Source organism: Betta splendens, chromosome 21 (genome assembly GCF_900634795.4).
Source record: "Betta splendens chromosome 21, fBetSpl5.4, whole genome shotgun sequence".
In the NCBI taxonomy this organism is placed as follows: domain Eukaryota; kingdom Metazoa; phylum Chordata; class Actinopteri; order Anabantiformes; family Osphronemidae; genus Betta; species Betta splendens.
The window spans coordinates 18,142,804-18,167,877 of NC_040899.1; the positions used below are offsets into that span (position 1 = coordinate 18,142,804).

At 45.4% G+C, this 25,074-nt stretch overlaps 1 long non-coding RNA gene across 2 annotated transcripts; it reads right to left on the bottom strand.

Moving 5' to 3' along the window:
* Positions 1–1,664: 1,664 nt before the first annotated feature.
* LOC129603530 (uncharacterized) lies at positions 1,665–3,899 on the bottom strand. 2 transcript variants are annotated; one of them, XR_008693454.1, is made up of 3 exons: positions 3,389–3,899; positions 2,202–2,303; positions 1,665–1,966 (listed from the first exon to the last, which is right to left on the bottom strand). It is a non-coding gene; the product is annotated as an uncharacterized LOC129603530 (long non-coding RNA). The 2 variants fall into 2 exon arrangements; XR_008693453.1 differs by lacking the exon at positions 3,389–3,899 and having other exon boundaries at positions 2,202–2,545.
* Positions 3,900–25,074: the final 21,175 nt, after the last annotated feature.

Here is a 25,074-nt window from a genome sequence, read left to right on the forward strand (position 1 = left end):
ATATGAATGCATGTATATCTGTCCAATAAACATGTGGGAATAAACATGTTGCTCCAATAATGAGTCCATGTAGATCTGCTGAGTTCTGTTGCCATGTGATAGAGTAACAGATTGACTCCTGCTGTAAAACGAATTCCTACAGTTGTAGCACTTAAAAGCATCAGCCTCTTCTGTGATCTGTTTTCATATCTGCTGTGTTAACGCCTGGTTTGCACTGTGTGAGAGTGTGTGCTACGCCCTTTTGGCCTGTAAATGGTGATTGGCTCCCACTCTAAGTCCTAAAACGCTGTTGTTTACTCTGTTAAGTAGGCTCATGTGTAGCAACAGTTGTTTAAATCCTGGGTAGTGTAGTGGATAAGGAGAAGAAGGAGAAGAAACATTCATCCTGAGTTTGAATCCCAGTGGGACCAATGTTTTGTTTTAAAGGAGTCATATCATACTTTTCATTCTAAAAAATATTATTCTTTAATGTCTCAGTAAGGTCTCTGTAAATTTTCATCCCATAAATCCCTTTAGATCGTCCACACGGCCCCTGTGAATATGTGGTTCTCACTCCCCATCAGCAAACGCTGTGTTTTCTGGGCGTGTCGCAAGCGAAGCTGCTCACCACACCTCTGTGCGGAAGCGCATACCTTTTTTGTTGTTGTTTTTTTTTTAAATTGGCTCCATGGATACGAGACACCGCACGGTTAGGATACAATAGGTGGCAGTAGTGCGACATTGAGAACGCAATCCACCGCAATCCTCCACAGAAGAAGAAGACCCGCTACAGGACTGCACAACATTAGTCAGCTGGTTCGTAGCGTAGTAGAACCATACGTCTACGATCCCGAATCTGACCCTGAAGCTGAAGAGGAGGCTGTTGAAGTCGCCACATTTCGGCTGATGCAAGATGTGTCTCATTGGTAATTTCGCATTTACTTCAATTTAATTGATTTATGTAATAGTGACTAGCGGTTGCTAATGCTTATGCTAAATGGCGTGTGCAGCTTCAATATTCACAACACGACTTACCTGGAAAACTCTTGTTAATAGATAACACTACTTTAGCTCACATTATACAAATAAATAAGTTTGAGAGCATAGCTGAAATGCTGCTCTGACAATTTTATTTAAAAAATGTGCATTAATATTTAGAGCAATCACTGCATGACCTTCCTGGGAACAAAAAGCATTGGTTCAAATTATATATTGACCTAACGTATTTTTACTGCTTTTAATTATGTTTTTTGTCATTCATGATAAATCTGACAGTAATATGTCTCTGTATCTAAAGTTGTTACAGGTATCTAGTCTACAGAGGCTAGTGAGCTGGTGCTGAGGATTCCTGGGGTGAAGAATCGGAGTTGCCATCTCTTCATGCTTGGGTTGTAGATGAAGGCAGTTACCTGATGGATAAAACACTAAAACACTCATAGTATGATTGATGTAGACCACCTGTAGAATAACTCCTTTACCATTTGAGTAAAAATGTGTTTTTTGTGAGTGCAACACTCATTAAGAATTTTTTAAATTTTATTTATATATAATTTATATGCGTTTTTTTTATGGCCGCTTCAACTTTATAGCTTACCATATTAGAAAGAGAAAAACATGTAATTTCAATACTATGATTTCCTAAATAAAAGTGTTTTACCTTCAGAAACAGAGTTTAGTGAAATACATAATAGTTAAAGCCAACTTTATTGTAAACCAAAAAAATACACCACTACTCCAAAGCTAGAACAAACTGTTACCTTCACACTCCAATGTGCAATGTATAGGTTACTGAGTTAATTAAGAAGTCTGGGGGTTTGAGGACAGAAGCTTTTGCAGGGCCTTGCAGACGAAATGCATGAAAGTAGGGTAAACAGGGAGATGTGGTGATCCTTGTTCTCATCACTATTTGGAAGACTGAGCGGAAGCAGTCCTCTATCAGATGGAAGCTGTGGCTGTCCTCACCATCACCTCATCAAAACAAAAGGTACTGCAATCAGAATTGTAGATTAGTGAAATGTTCATTATTATGTAGGTCAAAACCTTCTCTAAAGTAAGAACACACAATACCAGACAAAAAATTAAACCAAACAAGAGGACAGGCCTGTCTGTGCTAAAACAACAGATAAACTGTTGTTACAATTCAAATATAAAATCTAAACAGTATATACCAATTAAAATCTTCTATTACCTATCTTACTGTTGGTACATACAAACTTACATACCTTCACTCCTGAGCTGGGCAGCAGATGTCCGTGTACCAACAGTCTGCAGTGATTTCTCTGTTTGACAGCCTCCTTGCATGTAGGTAACTGGGATGTGCCTCCCTACAGTATAGAAAAGACTGTTACATTTACTGTAAATTGTATTGGTCCTACAAATATAATGGCTATGGTACAAGCTATAGGTAACTGACCAGATAAGCAGCAGGTATTGTAGAGATGTGACTAATTAGCAACTAAGCTTGCAACACAACACAGTAATCATTCCAACTAATCATGTTAGAATTTGATAGTACAATGACATAACCCCAAATCACAAGTTGATTTAGGCTGTGACACAGGACGGGGTAATAACAAACATAACCACGTTCATCTGCAGTTTCTTTTTGTAGCGATCGACCAGCTGTAGCTCTAAAGTGCAAAGGCCTAAAGGCATGCTAACGGCTAACAACACAAACAGGAGCGGCAGCACGTCAACAGGACAAAAGCTCGATCCACCGCTTCCTGCCTGTCGCCGATCGAAGGCCCATCGCTATTAGCTGTTCCCCACACAGGTGTGTGATTGCACCAACTCAGAGTAGCACATTTGAAATGGACAACGGCTCGGTTGACTCACTGTAGCCGTTAGCATAGCTAGCGATTAGCTTGTCTCACATGTGGGTAACTGCATTTCAAACAGACCCAACTAACATATTTAGATATCACAAGTATCAAGCACAAATTACTACAGCGAGCTATATCCACCGCTTCCTGCCTGTTGCCGCTGGAAGGGCGATAACGATCAGCTGTTCCCCGCAGGTGTATGTGATTACAGAAAAAGGACAGACGCTACACCCACCGCTCCCTGCCTGTAGCCGCTGAATGCCGATAGCCATTAGCTTGTCTCACATGTGGGTTACTATATATTAAACAGACCAACCAACATAGTAAGTATCAAGCACGTACTTACTACAGCGAGCTAGACCCACCGCTCCCTGCCTGTAGCCGCTCGATGCCGTTAGCCATTAGCTTTTCTCCATACAGGTGTGTGGCTGCAGGAGCCCACATGAGCACATTTGAAGGGGATAAAGGCTCGGTCGACTGGCTGTAGCCGTTAGCATAGCTAGCTAGTAACTTGCCTCACACATAGGTTACTACATTTTAAACGGACTAACATTTTAAAACATTATAAATATCAAGCATGTACTTACTTCAGTGAGTGGATGACGGACTTTAGGAATAGGTCCTTTTTTTCCAACAGGAGCCGTGAAACAAATCCAGCATTGTACGCACCCTCGTTTGAAATGCACATACGTATAAATGCTGAGGCAATGTTTCTGGCACCGGTCCGTTTAAAATAAAAGTGACCCACAAATCCTCACTTGTTGATCCCTTGGTAAAGTGAAGAGACTTTGGTGTTGGTTAGAACACCTAAGAACCGAACTATTTCTATGGGAGGACTTGGGCGCTGCCGTGCTGGTCTGTTCACGGTGAGTGAGAGGGGGGAAATGGCGGAAGTCCAGTTTTGGTTCGGGATCATTGTGGGGGTGGTGGTTCAGGATTTGCAAGGAGAACTTTCAACCAGTATGACGAAACCTGGGGAACGGCCTCAGAACAGTAGATATCTCTCTCCATTGGATGAGAAAAATTACGTTTTCAAAATGTGAAAAAAGCAGGAAATGCATTTCTACCGTGCTCGGTGTGTGTATATGTGACCCATAGAGTCATAGGAACGCTCCAAAATGTCTAAAAAGTGGATTTTGCATGATATGAGCCCTTTAAATTACTGGAAAAACAACGTTTGTATCTCATGTAGACAGTTTCACGAGACAATACAGCGATTTACTTGTTTTCATAGTTTCATTCATTGTTTCACTCATTTTACTCGTGCATAGTAATCCTAGGTAGAACAAACAAGTTGCTGCATTAATGAGTCATTGCTCTGCTGAGTCCTGGCATTCTGACGTGCCAGAGAGATATGTTAAACCATTTATTTATTTATATTAAATAGTATCCTCTACAAGTTAGCAGCAGTAGTCTGCGAGACTTTATGTGAACGACCATAAGAACAGAGTTTAAAAAAAGGGAAGTGAAAGGTTTTGGCATCTTACAGCCTAGGTGCATCTGATCATGCTGCCCAACGCAGCCCAATCTCCCACGAAGCTTCGCCTTTGTCATGAAGCTGAGGTATTTTGCACTTAAGATAGACTCCAGCACCCCCGCGGCCCCCGTGTATGGGATTAAGCAGTATGAAAGATGGATGGTTCATTTTCGCTGATTCCAGTCGACTTACAGACGCTGACCCTCCTCATACCAGTTCCTTTCAGCAGCCCTCCTTCTTGTGCTGTCTGCAGTAAGTGCTAATCATGCTAATGTGGCCATCCCCATTTTTAGCACAAATTACGCAATTCCAGGGTAAAACCAAAACCTGGAGCTTTGATCACAAAAACTTAGTGTCCGACCTGTATAATCAGGGTCAAGTACTAAGTACTGTATAGAAACAGTTCTGAGAGCAGACTTTAGAACTGATTGTGTCATATCACACACTGTTTGGTAGACAAACAGACAGACAACAGGCACCTTACAGCCTCAACCGAAAAGCTGAGGAAATGTAACTTTGCAAAATTTGAATTCATGTCAGAGTTGAGTATTGTACTTATTTTATTTAGTACAGATATGCATAAGAACAGCAGCTCATTCTGCCACAGCTGCCAAACTACCTTCTGGAGGTTTATCAGTAACTGGGAATATTGGGTTAAATTGGACTTTATGTATCTAATAAAACCCCTAATTTCTCTTTGTATATGTTTGGTCATATACATTTGGATGTAGTGTATGTCAGCCTGCATGCTTCAGGAGCTGCTTTCAATTAAAAAAGAGCTTTTGACTCTTCTAAGCAAGCTTATATAAGCATAACAATAGAATCCTGCTTTCAGACAGAATACACAATATACAATTCTGTTCAGACTGGTTTTACACCATCACCTTCTCTCCATGACAAGTCTGCAGTGTTATTGTTATTTGATTTGATTTTGAAATAAAATACATTTTGATTTAAAGGATAGATTTGTGATACATGACTCAAATGAAATGGCAACTCATTAATGAACTAATTTGTATATACAGTAGGAGTGGCTCAGAATCAATGACTGATTTCAGCATGATTTCAGCAGGACTTCAATGCGGTCTTACTAATCCCCATGCAGGTTCATGGTTTGGTAGTAAAATGGCTCAGAATTATTTGCAACATCTCATTCTCTCAAAGGAATAATTTAAACCGGAAATGTAGCAAAGCTGTCTGTAGTGACACACCCTGTCAGAACACACAGAGGAGGACCCAAATGCACAGTGCGCAGGAGTATGGAGGAAGGAATCAGGGTTTATTTGCACAATCGTAGTCAATCAGTCCAGGTCATACACAGAATGGCACAGTCTTTAGGCACAGGCAAGGAACAGACAAGATCAGGTCCAGAAGGCAGGCAATGGTAAAAAAAAAATCAACAATGATATAAGACAGGGAAAGAATGGGAGTCCATGATGAGTCCGTAACACAAAAACAAGGTCCAAACTGTCCTTTCACGGGGATGGTGGCGAGGAGAGGGCAGGTTTCGCAGCCGCCAGGCCGAGACGGCACTCCCAATGCCCAAGAGCCAGGCTGGCGGAGTCCGGGAGGGCGGAGCCAAATCCATCCTCCTCCCGACGGAGGTGATCCGAGGACCCCAGAGTCGCGGTGGACGACGACGGCAGAGGCCGCGCCATCGTCGTGGCAGGAGGGGACGTTCCCCAGGCGAGCGGCCCCGACGACGGCGGAGCCTAGGCGGACGTCGCCGCAGGAGGCAGCGCCACCCAACCGGCAGGAGGTGATGAGGGCGAGGCCACCAGTCCGGCAGACGAACCAGAAACGAGGACAGACGTGGAGGCGAGGCCGGAACCAGAGACGAGGACAGACGTGGAGGCGAGGCCGGAACCAGAGACGAGGACAGACGTGGAGGCGAGGCCGGAACCAGAGACGAGGACAGACGTGGAGACGCGGTCAGCGCCGGACCACCAGGACCCGATGCAGATGCGGTCGGCGCCGGACCATCAGGAACCGATGCAAATGTGGCCGGAGCCGAGCCGCCAGGAACCGATGCAGAACGACCCCCTCCTGGAGGTCGACAGGAACTGCGGCAGGCGCGACCTCCTCCTGGGGGTCGGCAGGAACTGCGGCAGGCGCGACCTCCTCCTGGGGGTCGTGGAGAACTGCAGCCGGAACTGTGACAGGAACAGCAACAAGGACTGCAGCTTGTGCGGCCTCCTCCTGGAGGTCGGCGGGAGCTGCGGCAGGGACTGCAGCCGGCGCGGCCTCCTCCTGGAGATCGGCGGGAGCTGCGGCAGGAACTGCAGCCGACGCGACCTCCTCCTCGAGGTCGGCGGGGACTGCTCCCTCCGAGGCTGACAGGGACACGAACGGCGTCCTCGCGGGAGCCGACAGGAACGGGAGCTAGAGCGGCGTCCTCGCGGGAGCCGACAGGAACGGGGACTGGAACGGCCAATACGGGGCCGACAGGAACGACCTCTACAGGGCCGACAGGAACGGGGACTGGGACGACCTCTACAGGGCCGACAGGAACAGGGACGACCTCTACAGGGCCGACAGGAACTGGGACGACCTCTACAGGGCCGACAGGAACTGGAACGGCGTCTTTACTGGAGCCGACAGGAACTGGAACGGCCCGGTAGAGGCACTGGAACGGCGTCTTTACTGGAGCCCACCGGAACGACCTCTACAGGGCCGACAGGAACGGGGACTGGGACGACCTCTACAGGGCCGACAGGAACAGGGACGACCTCTACAGGGCCGACAGGAACGGGGACGACCTCTACAGGGCCGACAGGAACGGGGACGACCTCTACAGGGCCGACAGGAACTAGAACGGCGTCTTTACTGGAGCCGACAGGAACTGGAACGGCCCGGTAGAGGCACTGGAACGGCGTCTTTACTGGAGCCGACCGGAACTAGAACGGCGTCCTTACTGGAGCCGACAGGAACTAGAACGGCGTCCTTACTGGAGCCGACAGAAACTAGAACGGCGTCCTTACTGGAGCCGACAGGAACTAGAACGGCGACCTTTCTGGAGCCGACAGGAACTAGAACGGCGACTAGCACTTGTTTGACGGGAGGTGCCCTCTGGCTGGGACAAGGCCTGAGCGTGACTTGACTGGACTGGGACCTAGACGCGACTCGACTGGACTGAGACCTGGACTTGACTCGACTGGACTGAGACCTGGACTTGACTCGACTGGACTGGGACCTGGACGCGACTCGACTGGACTGGGACCTAGACGCGACTCGACTGGACTGAGACCTGGACTTGACTCGACTGGACTGGGACCTGAACGTGACTCGACTGGACTGGGACCTGAACGTGACTCGACTGGACTGGAACCTGACCGGACTGAGCTGGACTCTGGATGCGACAAGGCTGAGCTGGAGCCTGGGCCAGACTCAACTGAACTGGGGCTAGAGCCTGAACGGAGCTCGACTGAACTGAGGCAAGACCCTGAAGGGAGCTTGACTGGACTGGGGCTGGAGCCTGAGCGGAGCACGACTGGACTGGGGCTGGAGCCTGAGCGGAGCACGACTGGACTGGGGCTGGAGCCTGAGCGGAGCACGACTGGACTGGGGCTGGAGCCTGAGCGGAGCACGACTGGACTGGGGCTGGAGCCTGAGCGGAGCACGACTGGACTGGGGCTGGAGCCTGAGCGGAGCACGACTGGACTGGGGCTGGAGCCTGAGCGGAGCACGACTGGACTGGGGCTGGAGCCTGAGCGGAGCACGACTGGACTGGGGCTGGAGCCTGAGCGGAGCACGACTGGACTGGGGCTGGAGCCTGAGCGGAGCACGACTGGACTGGGGCTGGAGCCTGAGCGGAGCACGACTGGACTGGGGCTGGAGCCTGAGCGGAGCACGACTGGACTGGGGCTGGAGCCTGAGCAGAGCACGACTGGACTGGGGCTGGAGCCTGAGCAGAGCACGACTGAACTGGGGCTGGAACCTGAGCGTGGCAGGGCTGCACTGGAACCTGAGCGTGGCAGGGCTGCACTGGAACCTGAGCATGGCAGGGCTGCACTGGAACCTGAGCGGGGCAGGGCTGCACTGGAACCTGAGCGTGGCAGGGCTGCACTGGAACCTGAGCGTGGCAGGGCTGCACTGGAACCTGAGCGTAACAAAACTGACCTGGCTGAGACGTGGGATCTGGCGTGGCTGCTGGCTGCAGGCCTGGGAGTTGCAGGGCCGCAATCAGGGCAGGTTCCCTCAGGATGAGGGCAGCTGCCTCCTCGAACAGTTGTTTCCTCGTGCCCTGTCGAATCAGCAGTGTCCATTAGGTGGGAAAAGAGGAACGCAACCGGGGGAGAACAGTGGAGGTGGATCCGTTGTGCGACGCTATCGGGGATGCCTGCAATTGACATGACACAGTCAGTAGGGGAACCGAGGGAATCCTCTGCCGGAGAGGAGAGCTGCTCGGTCACCGCGACCGAGGTCTCTGGGCCCTGGACCCTGGAACCGTGCCCTCGCCGACTTCGTCTGGGGCGCCTGCGGCTGACCGTCGTCTGAGGCGCTGAGGGCGGCGGGGGCTGGGTCTCTGTAGCTGGGTCCGAGTGGCGAACAGAGGCGGCTGCGTTGGGAGCCTGGGTTGGAGGCGCTGGAGCAGTGACAGGAACGTGAACCGCCGGAATGGCGACAGGAACAGCTGCGGAGACACGGACAGACGGTGCACGCAGCGCGCGTGCCAAATCCCTCCGCATTAGCTGGAGCCTGTCAAAGAGTGCCTGCACTCCGGGGTACTCACGCCACCAAAACTCGTCCTCCAGGATTTCAATGGCCATATCTACAATGCCGAGCCGGACCTTGTGACTGCCTGCTTCCGCATATTCCTTAGCTAGCCTCTGGAAATCGCCGCAGATGTCCTCCGGTAAGCTCGGGGCAATAAACTCCATCGCTCCGGTGCGTGGTTATGTTGTTTAATCTTTAGTACAGTCATATATTTCAACTGTTTCCTTTGTGCAGAGACCAAAATGCTATTAATAATCTTATCCACCCACACATCAGACACGTCACCCATCGTGGCCGTGTTCTTACATTCGAGCAGATTCTTTGTCTTGCTGTACGTTTTTTTGCAAACACTAGTTTCTTTATAACATTGGAGATGCTGAGAACATTAGTAATGCCACTGTATGTAGAATAGTTCAACCTCAAGCGCTTTCCTTGCCACAAACTCCTCAGAGCCATTAAAGAGGAGTTTCACAGGATTGCAGGTATGTGGTATTTGTTTTAGTGAGGCTAATCCAGGGGTGTACAAACTTTTTGCACAAAGGGCCAGATTTGATAAAGTGAAGATGCCTGGGGGCCAGTAGATCCTTCTGATGTTTTTTTAACCAAAAAAGTTACATGCAAATATACACAATTATGAAACAATTTTCATCGTCACAATTCTCTTTATTTTTCAAATGGCAGTGTAACCAAATATAAACCGCTCAGGCAGACGTGAAATACTCTTAAACGACAACTCTGCCTTTAATTCATATCTGGGGAGTCAGATAACATTGAACACTGAACTGTATGAAATACCTTAAATTTACATGAGTTTGATAAATATCTTTGCCTCATGAACATTTTAAACAGGAGTTATATGTAATGCAAAGTTGTCTCTTATCATTAAAGTTTAAAACAAGTACATTTTGCTCTTATCTTTTACAAGATCTTTATCTTGAGTAATAGTTTGTCACATTTACAGGTAAACAACAACAACAGTTATATCCAAATCTTATTCAAGATGTTTAATAAAATGAAAAAAGTGCCATAGTAATACTTAAAAGTGCATAAGTATGCTTTTGGCTTTTCACTGTTAATAGTGACAGATTCAAAACATCAATTTCAGATTGATAAAGAAACCAATAACTTGCTGACACTAATGAGAAGGGTGAAACTGAGATCTGGATTTCATTAAAGAGGCCAGGTCTGGTTTAAGGGAAGTAGTTGAGATGGGTAAAATGTCACGTAAGTGGGAGTCACTTAGTTTTGACCTCAGTCGGTTCTTGTTTAAGTTCATGACAGAGAATGTCTGCTCACACAAATATGTGGAGCCGAATAAGCTCAGCATTTTCTTTGCAAATGTTCGCATTTCTGGAAACCTGCCTTTATCCAGCTGCCTGTAAAAGTCAACAAGAGAAAGCTGCTGGTGTTTACCGCGCTGCTCATCATCACACTGCAGCTCAATGAGCTCCAGCTGCAGCTGTGGAGGAGCATCATCAGGGTCCGCGGAGAAGGGAAAAGAGAAAAGCAACATGTCCTTTTCAATAGCCGCATAATCCCAAAAGCGTGTGTTAAATTCCATAGAAAGAGATGCGATAGTTGTTGCGTAACTCATCATTTGCGCACTGATGTTGTCCTGCGGGAAGCTGTCGATCACCTCTTTCAAAGCTGGGAAGTGTACGGTGCAGGGCTCTGTTTGGGACAAGTGTCTTTGGAAAAGTTGCAGCTTGGTTCCAAAGGCCTTGATGTGAGCGTACAGCTGGCTCACCACTGCATCCCGTCCTTGCAGGTTAACATTCAGCACATTCAGGTGCTTCGTTATGTCAACCATAAAAGCCTAATCTGTCAGCCAGACAGGATCGGACAGTTCTTCCATTGGTTGCCCCTTTTCACCCAAAAAACGTCCGATTTCCTCTCTGAGAGAAAAACCGCTGCAATGCGGACCCCCGACTTAGCCACCTCACAGCGTTGTGATATATTACGTCTCCGTATTCACCCTGAATGTCAAGCAAGAACTGCTGAAACTGTCGGTGGTGTAGAGTGAATAGAATTAATGCCTTTACCACTAGTTTCATAACATGATCAAATTTGAGATGTTTGGCGCAGAGAGCCTGTTGGTGAATTATACAGTGAAGTTTAATAGCATTACCTCCTTCTTCTGTGACTTTATTGCAGATCAGTGTGGACAATCCACTTCGCTCACCAGCCATGGCAGGCGCACCATCAGTAATGATCCCAGACTAGTACTTCTTTCCAGCGTTTAGTATCTTGTCTCTCGTGTATTGATCCTGTTTCTCCTGACTACCGAATCCTGCCTGAACCCTGCTACTACTGTTGCCTGGATAAGAACCCTGCTTGTATATCTGACCGTGAGTTTGCCTAACCCTTGTCTGTACCGTCACCGTGATCGTCTGTGTACCGAACCCTGCCTGTCTATTGACCTGAGATTGCCTGCTCCCTGACTGTACCTTAAGACCGAGCTCTTGTGTATGACCTGGACCGTATCACTCTGATTGTGGAAATAAAGCCTGCATTTATTCTCATCACGCTTGTGTACTGTGCATGTGGGTCCGACGCCTGCCCTGTCCGAAGTCTGACATTTAGCTATTAACATGGCCACTTCGTAGCTTGTGTGGTGGAAATTTTTCATAAAGAAGCAGATGAGAGACTTGTCCTTTTGTGTGATTTATTGAAATAATAAAGAAAATAAAAATAATGGGGAAAACAAATAAAAAGCATGGATGTTGATCATGCACATCAACGAACCAAAAACCAGCTGGGGAGATCAGTGCACACACCACGAAGGTGTGATGCAAAGAGCCCACGATCCTCAAGTTGCTTCTGCCTTTTAGTTTCTCTGTCCGACTAGGGTGGAATGTCATTCTAACCCAATCAAATTACATGCACCATCTCCTCCCTGTCGCAGTGTGTGTGAAGATATTTACATTCTCACATCTGCATTGCTGACGTCCAACTATCTGTGAGAAAGGAGCACCAAGTCTCCACAGACAGAGACACAACTCCCTGACCTTGGGTTTGGGAGCTAAAGTTGAGAGTCTATCAGGCAGAGACAACCATTGAACAATCTAGGTGAAATGTCAAATGCATACAGTAAGACAAAACATAAGATATTAATTGCAGAACATAAGTCATAAATCGTATAATAACTGCATAGAAGTAAGGAAGACTTAATTTATCCCATAACACTTGTCTTGGTGATACTTTCTTTTGACTCACAGGCCCACGTGAAGAATCGCTGTTGTGATGCCAGAGCAGCTTGGAGTTGTTTAACTCTTTCTGCGCGGTCAATCCCGGTTAACTTGTGTAACTTATGTGGTAGCACGTTTGGTTAGGTAGTGTCTCTTTATGTTAAACTCTTTAAACAAGGCAACAGTGTCTTGACAGTAAGACAAACACAATTGCCTCGATTTTCAGTAAAGAAGTACTGTAATTCCCAACTTTCTTGAAAGCGGCGTCCCTCACTGTCAACTTTCCTCTTTTTCGTCGCAGTCGCCATGGCAGCAATGAGCGGAGAAGGGTTTGCGGCAAGGATGCAGAGCCAGATAGAATTAAAGTGGTGCTGCCACATGATGGTGAAAGGAGGAATTACATTTTCAAGTTTTGTGATTTATTTATTCTGTTAGACAGTGCTAGTGGGCCATAAATAATACATGATAAGACCGAAGTTGCGGGCCGTATGAAATCTTACCGCGGGCCGTGATTGGCCCCCGGGCCGGACTTTGGACATCCCTGGGCTAATCTGAAAAATGATGATCAGTAATATATATAATAATAATATTGTAGCGATCCGGGGGGGGGGTGTACATAGTTTGGTTGACTGTTCCAGTTCGTATTGTGTTATGTGGCTCTTTTATTTTGAAGCGCAGATAGTTGCGTGACGTCAGGTGTGCTTCCGGGAGAAAGAAGCGGGAGTTTTTGTTCTGTGTAGTTCCGGGGGGGTTTGAAGAGTGTGGTGAGACCTGTTGTGACCCCGCTGTTGGTATAAGAAAATAAAGGAGTGTTGTTCACACTGAGGCTCGTAACATTGGTGTAAGAAGTGGGATCTGTCTTGTTAGACTAGAAAGAGGAGCCATGGAAGGAGAACTGCGGGAGCTGGAGCGAGCTGTGCTGGAGAGCAGCCTGCTTCTGAATAACCTGATGCGGGAGAGGCCAACGCGGGGAGGCCGCGATCCAGACGCACCCGATGGTTCCAGCGTCCGCAGGTTTCCTCTGCATAAAACGAGCAAAGCCCGCGGTGATGAACAACCGTCACGAACAGAGACAGTCCCGGACAGCGCTGCACCGAGCCCGACACCCAAAACACCGGTCAACCCCCCCGAGGTTCAGGAGCGGGCCGAGGAGGTACTGAGCCCAAGACCATCACAGCGGAGGCTCCTGGACCAGCCATCGCTAGTGAGGGCGGCCGAGTGCAGCGGTGAGACGGAGGCGTCAGAGGAGAACGTCAGCCGAGCCCAACCAGCTGCCGTTCCGGCGCGTCGACCTCGCCGGGAGGACAGCGGCTGTTTCCGTTGTGGTGAACTGGGACATTTTGCTCGTGACTGCCCCGCCCCCTCACCGAAAGCTAAGGCTGGGTCACCGTCGGGAAACGGGAGCGGAGTGAGGTGGTGAGGGGACACTCACTCCAATCACACACCCCCCCTCTCCGGGAACTTCCACACAGTGGGTCACTGCAGATTGCAACAGAACAGGGCTGGTGCAACACCACATCAACACCGGTGAGGCACAGCCCATCCGCCTGCGACCTCACCGGCTGCCTCTCTCCAAACGCCAAGCAGCAGCAGAGCTGATGGCCAAAAACGGCATCATCGAGCCGTCGGACGGCCCCTGGGCTGCCCCGGTGGTGATGGTGAGATGGTGAGGAAGAAAGGGGGTAGCTGACAACTCTCTGTGGACTACGGACGCCTAAACGCCGTCACTCTGAAAGACTCTTACCCACTACCCCGCATCGATGACGCTCTGGATCATGTAGCGGGGTCGTGCTGGTTCAGTTCTCTAGACCTAGGAGCGGTTACTGGCAAGTGGAGCTGGTCCCGGAGGATCGAGCCAAAACGGCTTTTACCATCGGCCAGGGACTGTGGCAGTTCCGAGTCATGCCATTTGGACTGTGTAATGCCCCTGCCACCTTTGAGCGCCTCATGGAGAGGGTACTGAAGGACATTCCCCGGAGCCGCTGTGTGGTGTATCTGGACGATTTGTTAGTGCACGCCAGAGACTTTGAGGGTGCGCTTGTAAACCTGCGGGAGGTCTTCACCGTCATCCGCCAGGCTGGGCTCCGGCTGAACCCGGCAAAGTGCAATCTGCTGGCCAGAGAAACGGTGTTCCTGGGGCATGTGGTCAGCGCACGAGGGGTGTCCACAGACCAGGCCAAGGTATCGGCTGTCCGGGACTGGCCAACGCCCACCACCGCCAGTGAACTGAGGAGTTTCCTGGGGCTAGCCTCCTATTACCGGAGGTTCGTTCGGGGTTTCGCCACTATCGCCAGCCCACTACATCGACTGACGGAGAAGGGCAAGCGGTTCGAGTGGTCTAGCGCCTGCACCACTGCCTTCAAGCAACTGAAGGCGGCCTTGGTTGATGCTCCGGTCCTGGCCCTCCCTGACCCCCAGCAGCCTTTCATCCTTGACACCGATGCCAGCAATGTGGGGGTCGGGGCCGTCCTCTCTCAAGGGGGGGAGGCAGGTGAGAGAGCGGTGGCTTTCTACAGCTGCAGTCTGAACCGAGCAGAGCACAACTATTGTGTGACCAGGCGGGAGTTGCTGGCAGTGGTCCTGGCTGTGCGGCACTACAGACCCTACCTGCTTGGCAATCGGTTCACCCTGCGCACTGACCATGCCTCTCTCACTTGGCTGCTCAACTTCCGGCAACCTGAGGGTCAGGTGGCAAGGTGGCTGGAGGTGTTGCAGGAGTATGACTTCGAGATCCAACATCAACCGGGGCGACAGCACAGCAACGCCGATGCCCTCTCCAGGCGACCCTGCGCTGCGGAGGAGTGTCGCCACTGCCAGCGTCAGGAAGAGAGGGAGCGGGCACCGGAGGCAGCCGCCGCCCGCCTTGGAGGCGACAGCGCAGAGGCAGAGCAATTGTTCACTGAGGAACAGTTACGCCATCACCAAGGGGCCGACCCTGTGCTAGTAATGGCGAGAGCCTGGCTGGAAGCTCGACATCGTCCAGACTGGACAGCAGTGTCTGCAGAGGAGCCCGAGGTAAAGGTCCTCTATTCTCAGTGGGGTAACTTGGAGCTGCACGGCGGAGTGCTGTACCGACGGTGGTGAGCGCCAGACCAAGGACAATCGGACAAACTACAGCTTCTGGTTCCTCGCGCCCTGCGGCCCTGCGGCCCGAGGTCCTCCAACTGGTCCATGGTCCACACTGAGGCTCTTAACAATATCTTGCTATGACCTGAAATAAACTAATAAATGTGTAGATAAACTGACTACTCTTTCTAATGGTCAAAGACTACATCACCATACTGTAACTGACATGTATCATTGTTTACACCACCAAGATCCTATGTGATGCTGCAGATATTAACACAAACGTGGAGGCCAAGTGGCCCGGCTCTGGTCATGAATTATGGTGAGTCAACCATAAGTAACAGGCTGCACTGTGGTAAGTACATGTATGTCCTATACACTTTTTTCAATGCATGCACTACACACTCACAGGAGCACTTCTATGCAACACTAAAGCAATGTGAACTTTCTTCTATGAGAGATTGACGGTTTTCTGCTGGAGATAGGGGTCACCCATGTCAGCCCACACTACTGACCCCTCACCCAGAACCTGAAGCAGGCCCGCAGCAGCGCTTTAACGTGTCACTGCAGAACAAGAGCCCGGGTGGAAGTGACCATAGGCCTGTTGAAAGCACGTCTTCAGTGCCTACGTCACCTCAGGGTAATACCTGAGAGGCCTGTGACATTAATGTGACATGTCTTGTTCTCCACAATATTGCAATTATTAGAGGGGAGCAACACCCTGCCCTACAAATACAAGACCCTGAGGAGGACTCCTTCCATCACGGTAATCTGCAGGGTGGATGGACAATCAGAGATGTAATTTGCCGTAATGTCTTAATCAACCATCACCACCACCAATAAAAGAAACTGAATAAATGCAAATCATAATTTATTTGGTTTTCTTCATTTCCTACAAATACAAAGGCAGTTGTTAGATTTTATGATTCCTTCAATATTTCATACAATTCACCTTTAACTATACACTCACCTCCAGCTTTTGTTTGAGAATTTCAATTTCTAGATCTGTCTTTTCAATCTGGCGGCCCAAGTATAATATTTCCTTGAGATTTACTTTATGTAACTGAAAATACAGAAGATTTAGAGTTACATGACATAGTTCCTCATTACTCTTACCGAATTGAACTCTGGCATTTACTGAACATCAATGAACTGTGTGCATCTGTGCAGCAGAATGTGATGGACCCTCCTCCTGCAGTTTTTCCACATTCTGGGGCAGAGGGGAGATAATAAAGTCAGTATACTTGGAGATCAAGTTGCATTATTTAGGCTACGCAACGCAAACATCAGAAATCATGTGATATGTATAAACTGTATTAACATCACACTTTATAATACTACTTATCACTTCTGTTGAGACAGGAGGATCCAAAAGACCAACAAATAACCCAAACCAGAGTCTAAGAAATGGATATATCAAAAGTAGCCTATGTAAAAACTCAAATATACAGGTAGGCCTCTTACATTTTACAGATGCACTTGTATCCTTGGGAGTGACTGGTTCTGATGAATTTCTTCAGCTTCTGCTTTCCAGTGTTCAAGCCGAGGGCTTTCCCCTCTGCATGCGTCAGTGGTGGAGGTGCAGCTCCTCCACCAGTTGTTCTAGCCTCTGCCTTCTTTCTGTTGGCTGAGTAGAAGTCAAATGATTTAACTGTGTGAAAACATCACAGCCATGTTGAAAATGCTGCTGCACTGCTATACTCTGCATGCTATTTAGTTATTTATTATGTCAAATGTTGTAGAGTCAGGTAGTCTACACCCATGATATGATCGTGCCTTATCTGGTTGACTGTTTTTATATTTTTTAGCTGTTGCCACGTTCTTTTTATGCCTGCAGGATTGCACCTACTTAAAAATTGAAATTAAATTCTTATATTATTACATCAGTTTTGGGCAACTTTAAAAAAACTAATTAGATTAATGTATATAATTGCTAATAATAACTGCTCTCCATAAAACATATTGGATTATTGAATTATCATTACTTTACAAACCCCACATCAACCACAACAGGAATTTTATAAATGCATAAACATAACAATGCACTTTTAATTCATACAAACATCGGTATTTCATGCAATTACTGAAGTAACTTGTAAGATGAGTGAACAATTACTTTAAAAGTCCTTACTTTACAAGTTATTCATTATTTAGTAATTAGTCACACCTAACACTGTATGATTAAAATGTAAACTTACACACACGCTATTTTAAATTAAAATGTAAACTTACACACACGCTATTTTCTTCCAAGCTATTTCTTTCTCTTTCGCCGCTGCAGCCGTGTTGCTTTTTCTACCGAATATAGGCTCGTAGTTGCTACATGCTTGAGGTATCATGTCCATTTCCGGGCGTCTTTTGTTGTCCTGTTGCCATGGTGACTCGTAATATATTCACTCCATCCACATTGATCGGGGCTTTGTATCGTCACGGTGCACGCGCTTAACTCTGAGTCAATCAACTCAGAGTTGCTTAAACCAACTCTTTTCAGCTGTTCTGAAACTGAAAACTCCAGGTTTGCAAACTCAGTGTAAATCAACTCAGAATTATTAATTATCATAATGCAGAATTATGTTAACAAAGCCTTGATTTGACCGCAATCTTTAAAATGATGGATCCCTCAAGAATTTTCTCGTTAACACTAGAACTACTGGGTTTCCTAAATATACCCATTCCAACTAGAAGGTGGTCAAATGATCTGCTCGGCTAGCTGAGACCCTGAATCATCTGTGAACAGCTGCTTTTGTTAGGTAAAGAGGGCCATCACTGATGCACTCTAGGTGGTGGGTTGCGTGGGCTTCATGACCCTGCTCCTGTCTGCAAGGCTGCACAGTTCCTATGAGTCTATGAGTGACATCCACTGTTACAATGTTCCACCGCTATGTGCTTGGATTTACAACGTGAAAGGATGAGTGTCATTGTTGCGGTCTCACCGAAGGAAGCAATAAGAGACATCAAAAATACAATAAGACAGTTTCAGATCCTTCTCAAATGTGGCGAAGCTTTGTTTATTTACAAAAAAAACTAGTTCAAATATTGTTTGCACTGTAACGTCACCAAAAATTACAGAAAAGATTACAGTACACTCATCACGTTTTAACAAATGTGCAATAAAAAATATAAACAGAAAACGCTTGAAAGCGTTTTTTATATTTCATTTATTTCGTTATTACTGCTTTCACCTGTACCACATAAAGTCATTGCAAAGCTACAGCCATGTTCCTACAAAGTTAACCAGCTGTTTATTTCGTTATTCTTTCTTTCATGTCTGGTGAATGAAAGTGGGCGTGGCCATCCACGTCCCAGAGCAGGGACACTGGGGGAAGGGGAAACGCTCATCAACACGCAGGACAAAGATCTGCGTTTCTCTGCTGCTACAGCCTCGGCTGCGTTGGGATGTTAGTGTCCCTTTCACCTGTACCATATGAAATGTGTTCCTACGAAGTTGATCAGCCGCTTTCAGAATCAGAATCGTTTTTATTACCCAGGTTTGAACAGGGCAAACATTATTTTTATTTAAAAAAAAATTAAAACGTTCAAATGTGATTTGCCCGCTTTGATGTAGACAAAACTCTTGAAGGCGTTTTACTTTAAATTCCGTTTATTTCGTTACTCCCACTTTCATATCTGTCTGATAAATAAAAGTGGGCGGGGCTATCAGTCCCGTAGCAAAGATAAGCGCTGATTGTGGAGGCTGGGCGCATCGACATACAGGACAAAGACCTGTGTTCCTCTGCTACAGCCTCCTCTTTCAGCCTGTTGCTTTGAGCCGTTATTCCCCTGTCGTGCCAAAAAGTGACTGTCTGCCAGAAATTGACAGTTAAACCAGTAAGATGCTGTCTTCACGTTGCCAAAAAGTGATTACAGCCAATATCTTTTGACAAGAAGCCTATTTCTTCTTCATTTTAACTTCATCAATCTCTTCTTGTTCATATTAACAGATTTAATAAACATCCAGTTCACTTGACCACTGTCTGTACCTCTCTGAGACCAGTACAACCAGTAAAATGCTGTTTTCACGTTGCCAAAAAGTGATTCATGCCAATATCTTTTGACAAGAAGCGTATTTCTGCCTCATTTTAAGTCAGTTGAGCTCTCCTTGTTATTATTAACACATTCAAATTAACTTGACCGCTGTCTGTACCTGTCTGAGACCAGTACAACCAGTAAGATGCTCGTTTTACGTTGCCAAAAAGTGATTCATGCCAATATCTTTTGACAAGAAGCCTATTTCTGCCTCATTTTAAGTCAGTGGAGCTCTCCTTATTAATATTAAACAGATTTAAGTTAACTTGAACTCTATCTGTACCTGTCTGAGGCCAGTAGAACCAGTAAGATGCTGTCTTCACATTGCCAAAAAGTGATTCAAGCCTCTTTTTGATGAGACACTTATTTCTGCCTCATTTTACCTTTAGATGTGTTCTACTGGATCAAACTGAAGATTTAGTTAACATCCAGTCCATCTGATCACTTCTTGTACCAGTCTGAAATCAGTAGAACCAAGAAAAGGCTTGTTATCATGTTGCCAAAAAGTGATTCTACCTCACAGGTGCAGAATTGTCAAGTAAAGTTAAATCTGTTCATATAATCAAAAAGAGCTCTGTGAACTTAAAATGACACAGAAATAAGCTAATGTCAAAAGATATTGGCATGAATCACTTTTTGGCAACGTGGAAACAGCTTCTTACTGGTTGTACTGGTCTCAGAGAGGTATATAGAGTGGTGAAGTGAACTGGATGTTCATTAAATCTGTTAATATATAACCAAGAAGCGATTGATGAAGTTAAAATGAGGAAGAAATAGGCTTTTTATTAAAAAATATTGGCATAAATCACTTTTTGGCAATGTGGAAACAGCATTTTACTGGTTGTACTGGTCTCAGAGAGGTACAGACAGGGGTCAAGTGAGCTGGATGTTCATTAAACCTGTTAATATAACCAAGAAGAGATTGATGAAGTTGAAATTAGGAAGAAATATGCTTCTTATCAAAAGATATTGGCTGTAATCACTTTTTGGCAACGTGGAACCAGCATTTTACTGGTCGTACTGGACTCTGACAGGTACCAACAGTGTTCAAATGAGCTGGATGCTCATTAAATCTGTTAATATGAACAAGGAGAGATTAATAAAGATAAAAATGAGGCAGAAATAAGCTTCTTATCAAACGATATTGGCTGTAATCACTTTTTGGCAACGTAAACACAGCATCTTACTGGTTTACTGGTCTCAGACAGGTGTGGAAAGTGATAAGATGTACTGGATGCTCATTAAATCTATTATTATAATCCAGCAGCGCTCCATGAACTTAAAATAAGGGGGAAAGAAGCTTTCATTTAACATATATTGTTTTAATCACTTTGTGGCAACATAAAACCAGCATGCTACTGGTTCTACTGGTCTTGGTGTATTACATCTGTAAATATAACAAAGCAGAGCTTAGTGTATTTAAAATAAGACATAATTAAGCTTCTGACCAAAAGCTTTGGTTCTAATAATCTCGTTTTGGGAACATGAAAGCCTCTTACTGGTTTAACTGGCCTATACAGGAAGTTAAAAGTGGTGAAACAACTCGGTGGTCACTCGTGCAGTTTTAATCAGACACAAAATGTGAAGAACAAACATGTTGCAGCAATATTGGGTCGTAGATCTGAGTCCTAGCGTCATGTCATAGAGTTAAACAGTCATGATCGACGATCGCTGCAAAAAGACGTGGCGTCACTACGACCACTAGAAAACATGTTGCGGATAATATTTACAAGTTATGGCCGTTTGAAACCGAAATAAGCAGCTGTAGTCCTACACAAACCGAGTTAAACGCCTTAATGAGACGGTGCGCGCTCCCGCGTGCGGAAATCAATTTCTGGCAGACAGTCACTTTTTGGCACGACACCCCCACTTACTGGTGCCACATGTTGACAAAGTTGACCAGTCGCTTTCATGTAGACACAAAACTCTATAAAGCATTTTACTTTACATTCCGTTTATTTCGTTATTCATATAAATGTATTGCAAATGCTGCACTGAGCTCTTTTGCTTTGACGAGTTTTGTGTCTACATGAAAGCGGGCAGAACAACGTCGATGCATGTGTCATGCCGAAAGCGGCTGGTGAACCTCTTGGGAACATGGCTGTAGCTCTGCAGTGACTTTATGTGGTACAGGTGAAAGGGAAATAACGAAATAAATGAAAATATAAAACAGAAACGCTTTCAAGCGTTTTCTTTTTAAATTTTTTATTGTACATTTGTTAAAACTATTATATTATTATATTATTATTACTATTATATATTGCTGCCTGCAATATATTGCAGCCCACCCCACAGAGTGAGTCGGTGATGGCCCTCTTTACGTAACAAAAGCGGCTCTTGGCAGGGTGCCAGCTGGAGCGTGCCGGACAAGTGAACACCCAGTCGTTGTTAGGGGTATATGTAAAGGTGTACGTCCTTTAGTAGTTCTAGTGTTAAGCAGTTAACAAATATATCTGGTTCTCATGACTCAGGTGAGGTTGTCTAAGTTCAGTCATGTCAACTGATTCTGCAGAAGAAGCGTTTGTAGCTTCTGCCATTTGTGTCCTTCTTGGGGGATGGTTCTTCACACCTACTTAGTCTTTTCAACGTAATGAGCCCGTTCTTCAAATGTGTGAAATGAAGTTGAACTAACATGTGGAACTTTCCTGAAGAAGCTTCTGGACTTTGTCAGTTGTTGGTTTTTTCTGACTGGTAAAAAGTAAATTTAGTGCTAATCAATATAAGTGCAGTAGTTACTTACTAGTAAAATGAATCACTTCTCATTAATTAAATAAAATGTCCATGTGGTTTATAAATGTTTGACTAAAGGGCGTTTTATCCAAAACTGCTATGATTATCTGCTTTAGTTAAAATAGACTCCTGCTGCACATAAAGCAGGTTTAGTTGCTTCTCCAATAAATCAATGTTTAACCAGCACAGTACAGTTTAACCAGAAAATCTATTTTATGTTATTAAAACAGTGCTAAACTGTTTGATAGTTTTGTTAATGCATAAAACATTGATTTAATGTTTATTCTATGATAGTTTTGTTAATGCATAAAACATTGATTTAATGTTTATTCTATGTCAGTCTGTGTAAAGAAAAACACTATAGTATTTGTAGGTATTCTTATAAACTTGGTTTATTATATGAGCTAAATAGTATTCACTGCTCCTACATTGGGGAATTTTTCTTGTTAAGCAGCTCACACAAGAAAGAACAGTGAAGGTAGTTTAAGAATAAGCCTCAAAGGGGGTGAGAGCACCATTAGTAAGTATAAATAAATGAAAAAGCGTTTGACAAGATTACTTTCTCTTTTGACTTTACAATAGGTTAGGCATGGCACAGAATAATGCTCGTCTGGAATATATAAAGCATGTAATATTACTTGAATGATAATCATAAATTATTCTAAATTGTTGTTTTGGTTAAATATTATATACAAATTAGTTCAGTAATGAGTTGCCAATTCATTTGAGTCATGTGTCACAAATGTATCCTTTAAATCGAAGTGTAATTAATCCATCCATCCATTTTCCAAGCCGCTTATTCCCTAATAAGCGGGGTCATGGGGTTGCTGGAGCCTAACCCAGCTGGCTATGGGCGAGAGGCAGGGTACACCCTACACGGGTCGCCAGTCCATCGCAGGGCAACACAGAGACAGACAGCCATTCACACACACACTCACACCTACTGTACGGGCAAAGGAGAGAGTCCAATCAACCTAATGCACGTCTTTGGACTGTGGGAGGAAGCCGGAGATCCCGGAGAGAACCCACGCGAACACGGGGAGAACGTGCAAACTCCACACAGAAAGGCACCAGGGCCGCCTCCGGGAATCAAACCTTCTTGCTGTGAGGCGACGGTGCTACCCACCGCACCACCGTGCCGCCCAGTGTAATTAATTTTAAATCAAAATCAAATCAGGTAACAGTAACACTGTAGGACTCTTCTCTTGGGGAGAAGTTTGTATATTGGCTGTTCTGTCTGAAAGGAGGCTTCTATTGTTATGAGTATCTAAGCTTGCTTAGAAGAGTCAAATGCTCTTTTTAATTGAAAACAGCTCCTGAAGCATGCAGGCTGACACACACAACATCCAAGTGGATATGGCAAAATATATAGAATGAGATATTAGGGATTTCATTAGGTATATTAGTAAAGTCCAATTCAACCCAATACACCTAGTAACTGATAAACCTTCAGTTTGGGAGCTGTGGCAGCGTGAGCTGCTGTTCTTATGCTTATTAATAATAAGTAAGTACAATACTCAACTCTGACATGGATTCAAATGTTACCGAGTTACAATTTCTCAGGTTTTCAGTTGAGGCTGTAACGTGCATGTTGTCTGTCTGTCTACCCAACAATATGTAATATGACACAATCAGTTCTAGATTCTGCTCTCAGAACTCAGGTTCACAAGTTTTTGATCAAAGCTCCACTTTTTGGTTTTTTCCTGGAATTGCCTCATTTGTGCTAAAAATGGGGGTGGCCACATTAGCATCTTTAACACCTACTGCAGACAACACAAGAAGGGGGGCTGCTGATAACCGTCTGGACAGGCACTGGTATGAGGAGGCTTAGCGCCTGTAAGTTGACAGGAATCAGCGAAAATGAACCGCTGCTTTTGTAATATTTAGAATTAATTTAGAATCATCATTTGAGTCATCTTACATGCTTTATATATCCCAGACGAGCATTATTCTGTGCCATGCCTAACCTATTGTAAAGTCAAAATAGGAAGATGTTAATCGCTCTAGAAATAGTATTTATCAATCATCAAACATATGCATAATGTTAAATATTAGGGTTAGAGTTGCTGTAAAATTAAGTGCCAAAGACACTACCCAAACCTAGATCTCTGAGTTTGGGTTTTGTCAAACATCATTCATTTGTGCATCACACAGGTGTTAATGGTGCGCACCCCCTTTGAGGCTTCTTCCTAAACTACCTTCACTGTTCTTTCTTCTGTGTGCTGCTTAACAGGAACAATTCCCCAATGTAGGATCAGTCCACTGTTCCACTGCTATATTGGAAATACAATGTAAAAGGAGTGTCATCGTAGCGGTCTCACTGAAGGAAGCAATAAAAAACATAAACAATACATTTAGACAGTTTCAGATCCTTCTCAAATGTGGTGAGGCTTTATTTATTAGAAAAAAACAAGTTCACACATGGTTTTCACTGTAACGTCACCATAAATTACAAAAAAGAGGACTGAGTACAACCATGTAGTTATAACAAAGAATCTGAGAAGGGTCTGAAACTCTCATTGCATTGTCTGTGTCTGTTAATGCTTTCCATAATATAATATATAGAGCTTAATCAAGTTAAACTGAGGCAGAAACTAGCTTACTACATGTAGGAACAACATACTGGATGTTGCCTAAACCAACTTCACAGCACAACACCCTGGCAACTACTGTAGATTTGGTGACCATTGGTGCTTAAATGCAGGTGAGTGTTAACAAGAACTGGAAGTAAGGCGAAACTAACATGGTCAGAACTGAAACACGCACACAAGTGCTTTCAACATAAAACAGGAAATAAGTCCCAATCGTGACACCAACAGTTGTCCACGTCACGAACACGACACCAATACTCAATTAATAGTGGAAATAGTTGTGTCTAAAATAGGAGTAAATAGGAGTTTTATTTAAACTTTATTTTTGAACATGTTTTTTACAATCCTTTTTTTTAATTGAGTTGTTCCTTCAACTTGATTTAGGTAGTTTACAAGACTCATCTGTTTACAGTCTGAGACTATATCTATGTGCCTGGATAATAGGCTCCACCTGGTGGATCAATGCTACACATGCTACA